The 15,872-nt window shown below is 40.8% G+C and overlaps 1 pseudogene; it reads right to left on the bottom strand.

Moving 5' to 3' along the window:
- Positions 1-6,691: 6,691 nt before the first annotated feature.
- The window catches only part of LOC123450648, a 29,531-nt pseudogene continuing 20,350 nt past the window's right edge, over positions 6,692-15,872 (bottom strand).

Here is a 15,872-nt window from a genome sequence, read left to right as displayed (position 1 = left end):
TACTTGTAAACCGTGTTGGGTGTTTCCATGAAGAGGAGGGGAGAAGCAACCCACTCGAGATAAGTATTTACCTCAGTGATAACCAAGGTTATCAAACCAATCACGCAAACCTCCTTTAGGAGAACCTACACACACAGAACCAAACACTTGCACCCAGTGTGGGCAAGAGGGTTGTCAAGCCCCTTCAACTCGTTACTTGAAAACTTACTAACTAATTCATACTAAATCATAAAAATGCAAATAATATACCTAAATGTTCGAAAAAACATCACCTATATGCCAGTGTCATTTGCATTCATGACAAAGGTGTTGTAAAGTGCCCATCCGAGTGTTAGCTCTTATGATACCACCATGAATAGTAAAATATAAAAAAAAATCGAATAATTCTAAAAAAATTGGTGGAAAAGAATGACAAATTTTGAAGTGCTTGCCAAGTTTTATTAGAGAACAGCATTTGTGGAAGTCGTGGCAAAAAAACAACCAGCACTCCAAAATAGATTTTGTTTTGCCACGACTTCAATGAATGTCGTTCCCTCATGAAACTTGGTAAGCATTTAAAAAATTTGTCATTTTTCGCCACCAAATATTTTTTATAATTTTTTGATTTTTTATATTTTACTATTCAAGGGGGTATCATAAGAGTTAAAACTCGGATGGGCACTTTCCAACACCTTTGTCATGAATGCAAATGACACTGACATATAGGTGATGTTTTTTCGAACATTTTGGTATCTTATTTGCATTTTTCTGATTTAGTATGAATTAGTTATGAAGTTTTCAAACTAACTATCAAACGGTCAAAGGGCAAAAGCATAAGAGGAGCAAAGTGAGTTGGACATAACCGGTGACTTTTGGAAATTAGGGGTAAAACAACCGAGTGGAACACAATTAGGGGCATAAATCTAATTAGCCCAACAAATTACTATTGAGCAATTGACACAATGAGCATAGTTATGACATGTTATTCACCACAATGATAATTTATATAGGCATCCCGTCCATAAACAAGTAGATCGACTCATCCCTGCATCTGTAAGTGCAATCATGCCCTTAATAAATTTTTGACGTTGTTGATAACATACATATAGGGAACTAGCCATCTCTGTCAAGTGCGTCTGAGGTTAGTTCCAAAAAGACTTGAGCAGATCATGACTAATGTATTCAAGGTGCTCAAAGTATGGAGAAACAAGACAAAAAGATTTGCTCTTCTCGGTTTACTCTTGAGTATAGGGATCTTGCACTATTAAGAGGGGATCAATGGCTCTCGCAAAAGACTTGTTGAAAAGCCCAAGAAAACTTCATGGTATAGGTTTTCCTTTTTGCTGTGATGTTTGGCATGTGCCTTGTTCAGACATCTCGCGGCCTTTGGATTCCCGGCGCATAACAGCCTACCGGATGTTCGGTGTTCTCGAGTATTCTCGTGCCACAACACCAGCACCAAAATTTTGGATTTCCGGTTTGTTCGGACCACCGGCCTTCCGACGTCTGTATGTGTCCGAAGTTCCGATGGCACCACATTAGCACCAAAATGTCGGATGCCCGGTCCTCTCCGGACGACTGTGGCATGGGACGTCCGGTCTGGGTTTTCCCCTGTTTCCTCTGCTGCTCCGCTTAACAACTCCTCTCTCCAGTGTAGGGACGACCGATGATCCGTTGGACATGAGGTCCTTGTTTTCAGTCCGGACATCTGAAGACTGCACAACTTATGTGGTCTCCAACGTCCATATCTACACTACTACTATATATACCCTTGTACCACTCCGGGTGAGGGTTGTCCAACACATTGGAAAGATCCCAAGAACACTCTTTATCTGACTCTCTTGTTCTTTCACCAAATCATAGAGCCCGAGTGCATTTGTGAGCATTCTTGAGAATTGCTCCATTGAAAAGATAGATAGTCTCTCTCTTTGATGACCCACAAGTATAGGGGATCAATCGTACTCCTTTCAATAAGTAAGAGTGTCGAACCCAACAAGCAGCCGAAGGAAATGATAAGCAGTTTCGGCAATGTATTCTTTGCGAGTGCTATGAGGAACAATGATAAGTAGTTTTGTAGCAAGATAATTTGTAACAAGTGACAAGTAACAATAGTAGAAAGTGTGCAGCAAGATAGCCCAATCCTTTTTATAGCAAAGGACGGGCCTGGAAGTACTCTTATACTCCCTTCGTACCTAAATAATTGTAGTTGGGAAGTTAGTTCTTCCCAACTACAATTATTTAGGTACATAGGAAGTATGAGGCATGCGCTCCCGAGGACACATGGGAATTTCTATCTAGTCATGTTCATCATGTTGAGTAGATTCGTGTTCGTTACTTTGATAATTTGATATGTGGGTGGACTAGTGCTAAGGTGTTGTTCTTACTTGAACAAGTAACCCACTTACGATTATCCCCTCTCGCAAGCATCCATAACTATGGAAGAAGAATTAAGATAAATCTAACCATAGCATGAAATATGTGGATCCAAATCAGCCCCTCATGAAGCAATGCATAAACTGGGGTTTAAGTTCCTGTCACTCTCGCATCCCATCATCTACTTGCTACTCCACAATACCTTCCCTTAGGACCATAACATGGTGAAGTGTCATGTAGTCCACGTTCACACGACACCACTAAGAGAAGCAACAACACACACATCATCAAAATATCAAACGAATACCAAATTCATATCATTACTTATAAGAAGACGTATCCTCAGGAACAATAGAAAATACTCACACCTCATTAACATGTTCAAGATCAGAGGTATAATAATGGCAATCAAGGATCTGAACATAATATCTTTCACCAAGTAAACCAATTAGATCAACACTACTAGTAACCCATAGGTACCAATTTAAGGTTTTGAGACAAAGATTAAATACAAATAGATGAACTAGGGTTTGAGATGAGATGGTGATGGTGAATATGTTGATGAAGATTTGTACTACCACGAAGGATGAAGATTTGGTGATGACAATGGCTTAAATTTGCCCTTCCAGGAGGGAAGTTTCCCCTCAAAATATCCTTGTCGGAGAGCAAAAGGGCCTCTGCCCAGGTTTTCGCCTCGATACGGCGACGCTTCATCCCTAAAGTATCCTTATGATTTTTCTAGGGTAAAACACACCATATAAGAGAAGATGGGGAGGGGGGGGTCGAGAGACCTGCTCGGGCCCCACAAGGCAACAGGGCGCGCCCTCTTGTATTGTGGCTAGCAGGTGGCCCCCCTCTGGTATATTTTTGGCCCAATAATTCTTATATATTCCATAAAAAATCTTCTAAAGTTTGAGGTCATTTGGAGTCTAGTGAAATTTCAGCCTTTTTCTTGGTTTTCACGTCCAGAATTCCAGTTTCCACTAATTTCCCTCCTTGGAATGTACCTAGCATATTCACACAGGAAAAACATAAGAATTGTATCATAATGAGGTATAATGGACAAGAATATGATAAATATCAATAAGCATTTATGATGCAAAATGGACATATCAACTCCCCCAAGCTTAACCTCGCTTGTCCTGAAGCGAAAGCTGAACTCAATAATGATGCCCACATAATTTGAGAGAGAGGTGTGAATAAAAACAGAATAGGGCAAGCACTACAAGGAATATGCAAATACACGATGCTATATTTTCGTCGCTACATCGTCACGGTTTTTAGTTTACAACGATCTTACGACGAAAAACCAAGCGTCGAAAACGGAGCGTCACAAATGAACAACATCGACGTTTTGATCGAAATCGTCATAACCTTTACGATGATTCCTGGATCGTCGTAACCTTTACGACGATCCTAAATTGTCGTTGACAATCTAACCCAGTCCTACGTGGCAAAATTACGACGAAATCAAAACGTCAAGGTTGAAATCAGCCCAACCCATTTCAATTCATCACATGGGCTGATTTTATTTTTTTGAGCTTTTTCTTATTGGGCTTCTTTTTGGGCCTTAGCCTATTTACAAGCACTTTAATATATTTTTTCAAATTTTTTTTGTATCCTTATAATTTGGGCCCCGGCCTTTTAGTGCCCAAATACATTTGGTCTAGTTTCAATTTTGGCCTTTTTTCATTTTAAAATTCAACAACTTTTCGTTCGAGAACTTGGTTTCTTTTCTATCTGTTGGGCCTTTTCAACCCAATTATTTGTCCAATATTAAATCCAATACCATTTCATATTCAAATCAAGAAAACTCCAAGTCAAATTAAAATCATCCATCATATAACATCACATAATACGTCTCCCAAGTTTACATAACACAATAACTCATCTCATGAATACATTTCCTTAGACAGAAATATAGCAAGAACAGATAGAATTCCACAATAAAACAATGGCACATCTGCTAACAATGGAGTTCATTCCACTCTTCTATGAGACATAGGTTCAGAAATTTTTATGTTGTGTTGATTTGAATGTCCCAAGTAGGCATCATCGACATCTTCTCACCACTTTCCTAGCAACAGAGAAAGAGACAAAACAAAAAACATTAGACCGTAATATTTCCTACAAAGCAAAAATACCATGGAAACCCCGACGTGCTTTTTCTGTGGAATACTGTTTACATAGCCTACTATGAATCTTTAAGTTTTTACCTGAATTATTGACTACAGTTTACATTGCCTACTATTAATCTTTAATCAAAATGATATGTTGCATTAGCACTCAAACTTCAATAGCAGTTTAATGAGGTATCAGGACATACCTTCTGATTTATAGATTAGTGCACCATTGACAGTAATCAGGATGTGAGGGTCAGCAGGATGAATAGATGTACATCTAGCATATAGAATCAGTACCGATAGGGCTTGATAAAAATAAATAGATACCAGAGGCATATTAAATGAAATATACTCCAGGATCCAATCCATGCATGAAAATAGAGGAAGTGGAACCTTACCAGGAAACTATAAACATCGATTGCAATATACTGATACAAGTTCTTCCCAAGAAACGGAGACAAGAAAGCATGGACTGCTATATACAGCAAGAAGAACACTGTTATAGCAACCACCTGCCGAAAAAAACACCATTCAAAGTTTATAGAAGAAGAAAGAGCGCTTAGTATATCAAACCATCGACCGAACGGCTGACAAGAAAATACAAGTCACAACCAACCAAACATAACCTGAACCGAGCACTGACAAACACCACTAGGGCTAAAACTAGACAAAACAAAAACAGCTCAGGGAGGAGCCAGTAGCTAGCGTCATCTTTAATCTGAGTTATGAGTAATGATCTGGGGAGTCAAGATGGAATGTACTTGTTATAAAAAATCAAACAGCTTGTAGTGGCAGCAACATAGAAGGAAGTGTAAATCCAACCTAGACTCCAGAACTTGAGCAAAAAAGCAAGACCGAAACCTCCACCAAAAACTGAAAGCGAACTAAGGACTCCTAACCCTAGGTTTGTCATAAACAAGAAGCATTTGAAGTCATAAAACCGTCAAATTTACATGTAATTTTTTGAATTATTTACACAAGTTAACCAGTTAACCAGGCTTGCTCAGATATGGAAGCTCTCTTGTAAAGTACAAGATCAAAGATAAAAAAAGCCTTTGCCTATTTTCTTGATCTTTTAAACTACCATCTTTAAATTAATGACGAAGGAGAGGTAAGACGATCAGTTCAGATGAAGGTAAAGTGGCAAACAGGGTGGTTTCGTCTGTACATGTACCAGAGAGCCATAAGTAACTGTATTTTCTAAGTAAAGAGATGATCAGTCCATTTGGATGTCAAAAATGGAACATCCCTACGGAATGGAACAACTCCAAGCAAAATGAACAGGTAAAGAGAACAATGTTTAGATCAATGAGATTTATTCATCTTATCCTTATCAGTTAGGATATTTTAAAGAGCATTGAAACTAGTAATAGGCTTCAATCTCATTAAAATGAAATAATTACTTAAACAAAAGGATCGCATTATAATTCACTATCAGATAATGCAGAACTAAATACAGAACTAAAGCAATCCTATGTTTTCGCCGGGCAGAGGTACCAAATGTGTGAAAACCCAAAACATATATAATTTGAAGAGCTAAGGGTGTGAGGGAATTGATTGTAATTATGTCATCAGTATCAGAGTAGCATTATTTTATGTCAGAAAAGAAGTTCATTAGGATGCAAAATTTAAGAATGGCCGACTGTGTGTGTGGTATTAGACTCTTGGGACTTGGACCCTTAAATCTTAATGAGGCATTTTTATTTTGCAAATTAAAAGTAGAGAATTACCAATAGTAATATGCATTCAATGATTACTAAAAACAGTACTCTGAAATATTCGAAGGAACCCAATCATGCAGAAATTTATGTTCTGGACAAAACACTTCAAGCATTACCGCATCTTCTATTTCATTCACAAGAAGTGTCAGCAACAAATTTGGGAGTTCCATTACTTCAGCTAGTAGAAGCCTAGAAGGTATATTATTTCTGAAGCATGATATCACATTGTACTAAATTATAAACCCATTCAAGTAAGTAAATATTCTGCATGCCATTATACGAGTTATTTGCATAGAAGGCACGAACAAATTATAAACCATAGAAATGAATCCTACATTCAGGTACGTCACTTCTGGTTGGCACTGCGATCTGCAGTAGAACTATTTTGTATTCAGAATCCAATTCCTTGTTTTCCACAAGAAATTTATCAAAGGCCAACACTTTTTGCAGGAATCCTTTAATCATGTCTAGCCAGTCCACACCAAGTATTACCTATCACATTAGCAAACAAAAACGATTGCTTAGATGTAGATGGATGGATGGATGGATGTAGATAGATGGATGGATGTTCCTGGGCACCCATCCGTCGAGCTCGAAGGTCAAGAAGTACTTGACCTTGATGAGCCACACGAGGATGCATATGAGGCCGATGATCATGGTGAGCGCCTCGCCGAACTCGTTGAGCTTCTTTTTGAGCGGCGTGTCGTTGTCCTCCTGCAAGGCCTCGTGGATCTGCGAGTGGATCTTGCCAATCTCGGTGGCCATCCCGGTATGCACGACGAGGCAGACGGCGCTGCCATTAACGACGGTGGTGCCCGCGAACACCATGCAGTCCTTGGCCTGGATGTCGGCATCGTCGGCCGACACGAGGTGGGCCGTCTTGTTGACGGAGTTGGTCTCGCCGGTGAGCTACCCCTGCTCGACCCGGAGGTTCGACAAGACGAGCCTGAGGACGCGCATGTCGGCGGGGACCTTGTCCCCTGCGCGGACCATGACGACGACACCCAGGACGAGGTCGCGCGCGGGGAGGGCGGGCGCCCACTCGGCGTCGCGGAGCATGGCGGCATTGTGGGACTGGATCTGGCCCAGCGCCTCGAGCGCCTTCTCGGCGTTGGTCTCCTGCCAGACCCCGACGACGGCGTTGAAGACGAGGATGAGGAAGATGACGAGCGGCTCGACGAAGGCCGAGAGCGTGAGTGCGCCGGCCGGCGAGGAGAGCGCGAGTGCGAACGAGACGGCGCCGGCGGCGAGGGCGATGCACACCAGCGTGTCCTCGAACTGCTGCGCCATGAGCTGCAGCACCGAGGGCCCCGGATGGTCGAGCAGCTCGTTGGGCCCGTGCGCGCGCAGCCGCGGCGCCGCCTGCGACGAGGACAGCCCGCGATCCCTGTCCTCAAACGAGGTGGTGGGGATCGGGAGGGGGCGGGGACGGGGAGGAGGTGGCAGCGGCGGCGAGGAGATGGGGATTAGGCAGGAAGGGTGGGATGGGGGGATCTGACCTAGGGTTTGGGCTGCTTTTTTAGTTTTTTTCTGTAGATAGATGGATGGATGGATGTGGGATGAAGAGATGGATGGATGGATGGATGGGCGCCATGTCATCGATCCGTGGGAAGGGTTTTGGTTGGTTCGGAAAATCAGTGATTTAAAATACTCCCTTCGTCCCAAAATAACTGTCTCAACTTTGTACTAGCTCTAGTACAAACTTGTACTAAGCTTGAGACACTTATTTTGGGACGGAGGGAGTAGTTTGCAAATACTAAAAATAGAGGAATCTATGTTTTGGGCACATAGATGATGTGGAAAAAATTCAACTCATCAGGATATTCCTATCTAGTACCTCCTTCACAAAGCTATTAGCTGAACACAAACTTTGGAAATTTGATGAGAAAGATTTACTAGGCAAATCCTTACGAAAGTTTTCATGAGACAATGATTTGGATAGGAAAGAGTGCCCTCAAAATATGAGGGTAATCAAAGAAATAGAAATAACACTTGCTTCACAAAGTGCTATTCTAAACAGAATAGGAAAATGAATATTGTTGAATTGTTTTTGAACTATGGAAGGAAAGGTTTTCACAAATTTAGAAATATATGATCCAAAGTATTTATGAGAATTTTTTGAGAATTTTTGGAATGACAGAATAGTAGGTTGCTTCACAAACTAGCATGAGGTGGGATAGAATGGACCCACGAGTGACATGTTAACATAGTTAGAACGTGTTACGACATTTTTACAATCATCGTAAAAGTTATGACGATCTCATCTTATGTGGTTACGACGTTTTTGACTCACATCATCGTAATTTATATGTAGATTTGATCCCCTCAAATGGTTTACGACGATCTCGGATGAAATCGTCATAGATTTATGAAGAATTCATCAACGACATCTTAAAAAACGTCATGTATGAGCATATTTCTTGTAGTGATGAGAGTATCATGAGTATTAACATAGCTGCACTTTTTCCATCACATAGCTTCTCATAAACAACTAACAATCTATTCACAATTGTTGAAGTATGAAGCATAAACTTTATTGGCAAACAACAAACTATGTTCTTGGTCATCGAGACAATCATAGTTCATCATATTTCAGAGGAGAGTCTATGTAAGAGCTTTCATATTATCAAGTTCACATACTAAACTATCATTTAGTCTTCTATTATTGGTGGCACTCATTTCATATTTTATGGAGCTAATGTTTTCATTGGACACATAGGAAGATAGGGGCTTTATTGTTTTGCCACCCAAGTTATTTACCTCAAGGATAATGTCAACAATAATGGTTCATGATATCTTACATTCAACTAGATATATATATATATATATATATATATATATATATATATATATATAGAGAGAGAGAGAGAGAGAGAGAAAGAGAGATCTATCCCCAACACATCATGCTTGCCAACTATAGAGGTAATAGGTTGGAATAAGGATAAACCTTAATGGCTCTTGCACAAAAGTAAATTCATGAAGATAAAAGATAGGCCCTTCATAGAGGGAAGCAGAGGTTGTCATGCACTTTTAAGTTGGATGTGCAAACTAGTTAATGCAAAGGAACGTCTCTTTGTATTGCCCCTGATGATAGCAAACTTTATTATGAAATCTGTCGCTTTTATTTCTTTGCCATCACAAGATCATACAAAGCTGATTTTCCCTTACAATAAAAGATCATGCATGCTTAGGAGCAATTTTTATTGCTTGGTGCACCAATGATAAATTACTTGAAAGATCTTACTCAATCCATAGGTAGATATGTTGGACTCTCATGGCAAGAAACTGGGTTTAAGGGTTATGGATTCACAAGTAGTATCTCTACTTAGTGCGGAAAATTTTAGCTAGCAAAAGATCTAAAGCAAGCACCGCATGTGAGAGGATACATGACAAAATAAATTATGTGTGAATGTAAACTATCATGATCATTATGTTGCATTACATGTCCAACATCAACACTTGCTCGTTATATAATATTTGGTGGGGGCTCTGATACGTCCATTTTGCATCATGCTTTCATCTTGATATTTATTGCTTTATGGGCTGTTATATTACTTTGTGGTACCATATTTATGCCTTTTGTCTCTTATTTTGCAAGGTTTATTTGAAGAGGGAGAATTCAGGCAGCTGGAATTTTGGACTGGAAAAGGAGCAAATCTTAGTCCACTATTCTGCACATCTCCAAATGCCCGGAAAAGTTACGTGGATTTTTTTGGGATTATATAAAAAATACTGGGCGAAAGAAGCACTAGAGGGGGGCTACCAGGGCGCCACAAGCCTCGTAGCTGCCACCCCCTGGTGGCGGCTAGCAAGCTTGTGGGCTCCCTGCCCACTGGCCCACCTCTTTTGCTATATGAAGGGTTTCATTCCAGAAAAATCATTCGGGAGCTTTTCGTGGTTTCACCACAGCCACGAGGCAGAACTTGAGCAGATCCAATCTAGAGCTCCGGCAGGATGATCCTGCTGGGGAAACTTCCCTCCTAGAGGGAGAAATCGTCGCCATCGTCATCACCAACACTCCTCTCGTCAGAGGGGAGGCATCTTCATCAATGTCTTCATCAGCACCATCTCCTCTCCAATCCCTAGTTCATCTCTTGTAACCAAACTCGGTCTTGCAACTCCGATTGGTACTTGTAAGGTTGCTAGTAGTGTTGATTACTCTTTGTAGTTGATGCTAGTTGGATTACTTGGTGGAAGAGTTTATGTTCAGATCCTTGATGCTATTCATTACACCTCTGATCATGATTATGATTGTGCTTTGTGAGTAGTTACTTTTGTTCCTGAGGACATGGGATAAGTCATGCTAATAATAGTCATGTGAGTTTGGTATTCGTTTGGTATTTTGATATGCTGTATGTTGTTTTTCCTCTAGTGGTGTTATGTGAACGTCGACTACATAACACTTCACCATATTTGGGCCTAGAGGAAGGCATTGGGGAGTAGTAAGTAGATGATGGGTTGTTGGAGTGACAGAAGCTTAAACCCCAGTCTATGCGTTGCTTCGTAAGGGGCTGATTTGGATCCACTAGTTTAATGCTATGGTTAGATGTTGTCTTAATTATTCTTTCGTAGTTGCGGATGCTTGCGAGAGGGGTTAATCATAAGTGGGATGCTTGTCCAAGTAAGGGCAGTACCCAAGCGCCGGTCTACCCACATATCAAACTATCAAAGTAACGAACGTGAATCATATGAACATGATGAAACTAGCATGGCAGAAATTCCCGTGTGTCCTCGGGAGTGCTTTTCCTCCTATAAGACTTTGTTCAGGCTTGTCCCTTGCTGCAAATGGGATTGGGCCACTTGCTGCACCATTGCTACTACTTGTTACTTGTTAATTTTCGCTTGCTACGTTTCACCTCGCTACACAATCACTTGTTACCGCTACTTTCAGTGCTTGCAGTTATTACCTTGTTGAAAACCGTTTATCAGAGACTTCTGCTCCTCGTTGGGTTCGACACTCTTACTTATCGAAATGACTACAATTGAGGCCCTATACTTGTGGGTCATCAAGACTCTTTTCTGGCGCCATTGCCGGGGAGTGAAGCGCCTTTGGTAAGGAAACATTTATATACTGTGCTGAAATTTATTGTCACTTGTCACTATGGAAACTGTTCCTTTGAGGAGTTTGTTCGGGGTATCTTCACCATGAACAGAAGCACGATGAGTTGTTCCTCAACCTGAGGTACCTACTGAAAATATCTTGTATGAAATTTCTTCGGGTATGCTTGAGAAAATGCTGGCTAATCCTTTTACAAGAGATGGATCTTCACATCCAGACTTGCATCTGATCTATGTAGATGAAGTTTGTGCTTTATTTAAGCTTGCAGGTTTGCCCGAGGATGAGGTAAAGAATAAAGTCTTTCCTTTATCTTTGAAGGATAAGGCGTTGACATGGTATAGGCTATGTGATGATACTGGATCATGGGACTACAATCGGTTGAAATTGGAATTTCATCAAAAGTTCTATCCTATGCATTTAGTACATCGTGATCGAAATTATATTTATAACTACTGGCCTCGTGACAAGGAAAGCATAGCTCAAGCTTGGGGGAGGCTTAAATCAATGCTATATTCATGCCCCAATCACGAGCTCTCGAGAGAAATTATCACTCAAAACTTTTATGCTCGACTTTCTCATGAAGATCGTACCATGCTTGACACTTCTTGTATCGGTTCTTTTATGAAGAAGGATATTGACCACAAGTGGAATTTATTGGAAAGAATCAAAAGTAATTCTGAAGATTGGGAGCTGGAGGAAGGTAAGGAGTCAGGTATGAATTTCCAGTTTGATTGCGTTAAATCTTTTGTTGAGACAAACACTTCTAGAGATTTTAGCGCTAAGTATGGACTTCACTCTGAGATAGTAGCTTCTCTATGTGAATCTTTTGCTGCTCATGTTGATCTTCCCAAAGAGAAGTAGTTTAAATATCATCCTCCTGTAGAAAGCAACATAGCCAAAACCAATCTAGTTGAGGAGAAAGTCATTGCTTTTAGTGATCCTATTGTTCCTTGTGCTTCCACTGAGAAACCACCAAACCCTGCTAGGATAAAGGACTATTCTAAAGCTCCAACTGTGATACGTAGGGGTTACATTAGACCACTTGCACTCCCTGAGGAGATTAGAGTTGAACCTAGTGTTGCTATTATCAAAGATCTCTTAGCCGAAGACGTAGACGGGCATGTTATCAAATTCTGTGAGGACTCTGCTAGAATTGCTAAACCTCACACGAAAGACATATACGGACCTGTAGTTGGCCTGCCTGTTGTTTCCGTCAAGATAGGAGATCACTCTTACCATGGTTTGTGTGATATGGGAGCTAGTGTTAGTGCAATACCCCATTCCCTATATGATGAAATCAAAGATGAGATTGCACCTGCTGAGTTAGAACCCATTGATGTCACTATTAAGCTAGCTAATAGACACACTATTTCCCCTTTGGGAATTGTGAGAGACGTAGAAGTCATGTGTGGTAAGACGAAGTATCCTATTGATTTCCGCGTCCTTGGTACTGCACAAGATAACTTTTGTCCCATCATATTCGGTAGACCCTTTCTCAACACTTTCAATACTCACATTGATTGCATTAAGCAGACTGTCATAGTTAGTTTCGAGGGTGTATCTCATGAATTTAACTTCTCCAAGTTTGGAAGACAACCCCATGAAAAAGAGTCGTCTGGTAGGGATGAAATCATTGCTCTTGCCTCTATTGTCGTACCTACTACGGATCCTTTAGTGCAATATCTGCTTGAGCATGAAAATGATATGCATATGGATGAAAGAGATGAGATAGATAAAATTGTCTTAGAACAATATCCTATTCTCAAGAATAATCTGCCTGTTGAACTGCTTGGGGATCCTCCCCCACCGAAGGGTGATCGTGTGTTCGAGCTTAAACAGTTGCCTGATACTCTTAAGTATGCCTATCTTGATGGGAAGGAGATATATCTTGTCATTATTAGTGCTCTCCTCTCAGAGCACGAAGAGAAGAAGTTACAAAAAACTCTGAAGAAGCACCGTGCTGCTATTGGATATACTCTTGATGATCTTAAGGGTATTAGTCCCACTCTATGCCAGCACAAGATTAAAACCGATCCTGACTTCAAACCAGTTGCTGATCATCAAAGGAGATTGAATCCTAAGATGAAACAGGTCGTTAGAAAAGAAATATTAAAGCTTCTGGAATCAGGAATCATTTATCTTGTTGCTCACAATGATTGGGCAAGTCCAGTACATTGCGTACCTAAGAAGGGAGGTATCACCGGTGTTCCTAATGATAAGGATGAACTAATCCCATAAAGGATTATTACTGGCTATAGGATGGTGATAGACTTCCGAAAACTAAAAAAGGCAACTAGGAAAGATCATTATCCTTTGCCGTTTATCGACGAAATGCTAGAAAGGCTATCCAAAAATACACACTTTTCTTTCTAGACGGTTATTCAGGTTTCTCGCAAATACCTGTTGCACAATATGATCAGGATAAAACCACTTCCACCTGCCCCTTTGGTACCTTTGCTTATAGACGAATGCCTTTTGGCTTATGCAATGCACCTGCCACCTTTCAAAGATGTATGATGGCTATATTCTCCGACTTTTGTGAAAAGATTGTCGAGGTTTTCATGGATGACTTCTCCGTTTACGGGTCTTCCTTTGATGATTGCCTCAACAACCTTGATCGAGTCTTACAGAGATGCGAAGATACCAACCTCGTCTTGAATTGGGAGAAGTGCCACTTTATGGTTAATGAAGGTATCGTCTTAGGACACAAAATCTCTGAAAGAAGCATTGAAGTTGATAAGGCTAAGGTTGATGCAATTGAGAAAATGCCTTGCCCCACAAATATCAGAGGTATACGAAGTTTCCTAGGTCATGATGGTTTCTATAGAAGGTTCATTAAAGAGTTCTCTAAGATTTCTAGGCCTCTTACCAACCTCTTGCAGAAGGATGTTCCTTTTGTTTTTGATGAGGATTGTGAGGAAGCCTTCGAAATACTTAAGAAGGCTTTGATAACCGCACCTATTGTTCAACCACCCGACTGGAACTTGCCCTTTGAAATCATGTGCGATGCCAGTGATTATGTTGTTGGTGCTGTTCTAGGAGAAAGAGTTGACAAGAAGTTGAATGTTATTCACTACGCTAGTAAAACTCTAGACAGTGCCCAAAGAAACTATGCCACTACGGAAAAGGAATTTTTAGCAGTCGTGTTTGCATGTGAAAAGTTCAGATATTACATAGTTGACTCCAAAGTCACTATTCACTCTGATCATACTGCTATTAAGTACCTTATGGAGAAGAAGGACGCCAAGCCTAGGCTGATCAGATGGGTTCTCCTGCTACAGGAATTTGATTTGCACGTCGTTGACCGAAAGGGTGCTGATAACCCTGTAGCAGATAACTTGTCTAGGCTAGAGAATGTCCTTGATAACCCACGACCTATTGATGACAGCTTTCCTGATGAGCAATTAAATGTCATCCGCACTTCACATAGTGCACCGTGGTATGCGGATTATGCAAATTATATCGTAGCCAAATACATACCATCCAGTTTTACCTATCGGCAAAAGAAGAAATTCTTCTTTGATTTGAGACACTTCTTTTGGGATGATCCTCACCTTTATAAGGAAGGAGTAGATGGTGTTACTAGACGTTGTGTGCGTGAACATGAACAGGGACAAATCTTGCAGAAGTGTCATTCCGAAGCCTACGGAGGACACCACGCTGCAGATAGAACTGCCCATAAGGTATTGCAATCAGGTTTCTATTCGCCCACTCTCTTCAAGGATGCCCGTAAGTTTGTCTTGTCTTGTGACGAGTGCCGAAGGATAGGGAACATCAGTAAGCGTCAGGAAATGCCTATGAACTATTCACTTGTCATTGAACCATTTGATGTCTGGGGCTTTGATTATATGGGACCCTTCCCGAGTTCCAATGGGTACACTCACATCTTAGTTGCCGTGGATTACGTCACTAAGTAGGTAGAGGCTATTCCCACTAAAAATTCTGATCACCACACCTCTATTAAGATGCTTAAAGAAGTCATTTTCCCAAGATTTGGAGTCCCTAGATATCTGATGACTGATGGCGGTTCACACTTCATTCATGGTGTTTTCCGCAACATGCGCGCTAAGTGTGATGTCAACCATAGAGTTGCATCTCCTTATCATCCTCAGTCTAGTGGTCAAATGGAGTTGAGTAATAAGGAGATCAAATTGCTCCTACAAAAGACTGTCAATAGATCTCGAAAGAATTGGTCTAGCAAACTTGACGATGCACTATGGGCTTATAGGACTGCTTATAAGAATCCCATTGGCATGTCGCCATATAAAATGGTTTACGGTAAGGCCTGTCATTTACCTCTTGAGCTGGAACACAAAGCTTATTCGGCAATCAAAGAGCTCAACTTTGATTTCAAACTTGCCGGTGAGAAGCGGCTGTTTGATATCAGCTCGTTAGATGAATGGAGGGCCCAGGCATATGAGAATTCCAAGTTGTTCAAGGAAAAGGTTAAGAGATGGCACGACAAACGAATACAGAAACAGGAGTTCAATGTAGGTGATTATGTCCTCCTATACAATTCTCATTTGAGATTCTTCGCAGGCAAGCTTCTCTCCAAATGGGAAGGTCCTTACGTTATCGAGGAAGTATATCGTTCCGGTGCCATGAAAATCAATAACA

Source organism: Hordeum vulgare, chromosome 4H, assembly GCF_904849725.1.
Source record: "Hordeum vulgare subsp. vulgare chromosome 4H, MorexV3_pseudomolecules_assembly, whole genome shotgun sequence".
In the NCBI taxonomy this organism is placed as follows: Eukaryota; Viridiplantae; Streptophyta; class Magnoliopsida; order Poales; family Poaceae; genus Hordeum; species Hordeum vulgare.
Note: the sequence above shows the minus strand (reverse complement) of the source record. Positions and strands in the feature narration are given on the sequence as shown.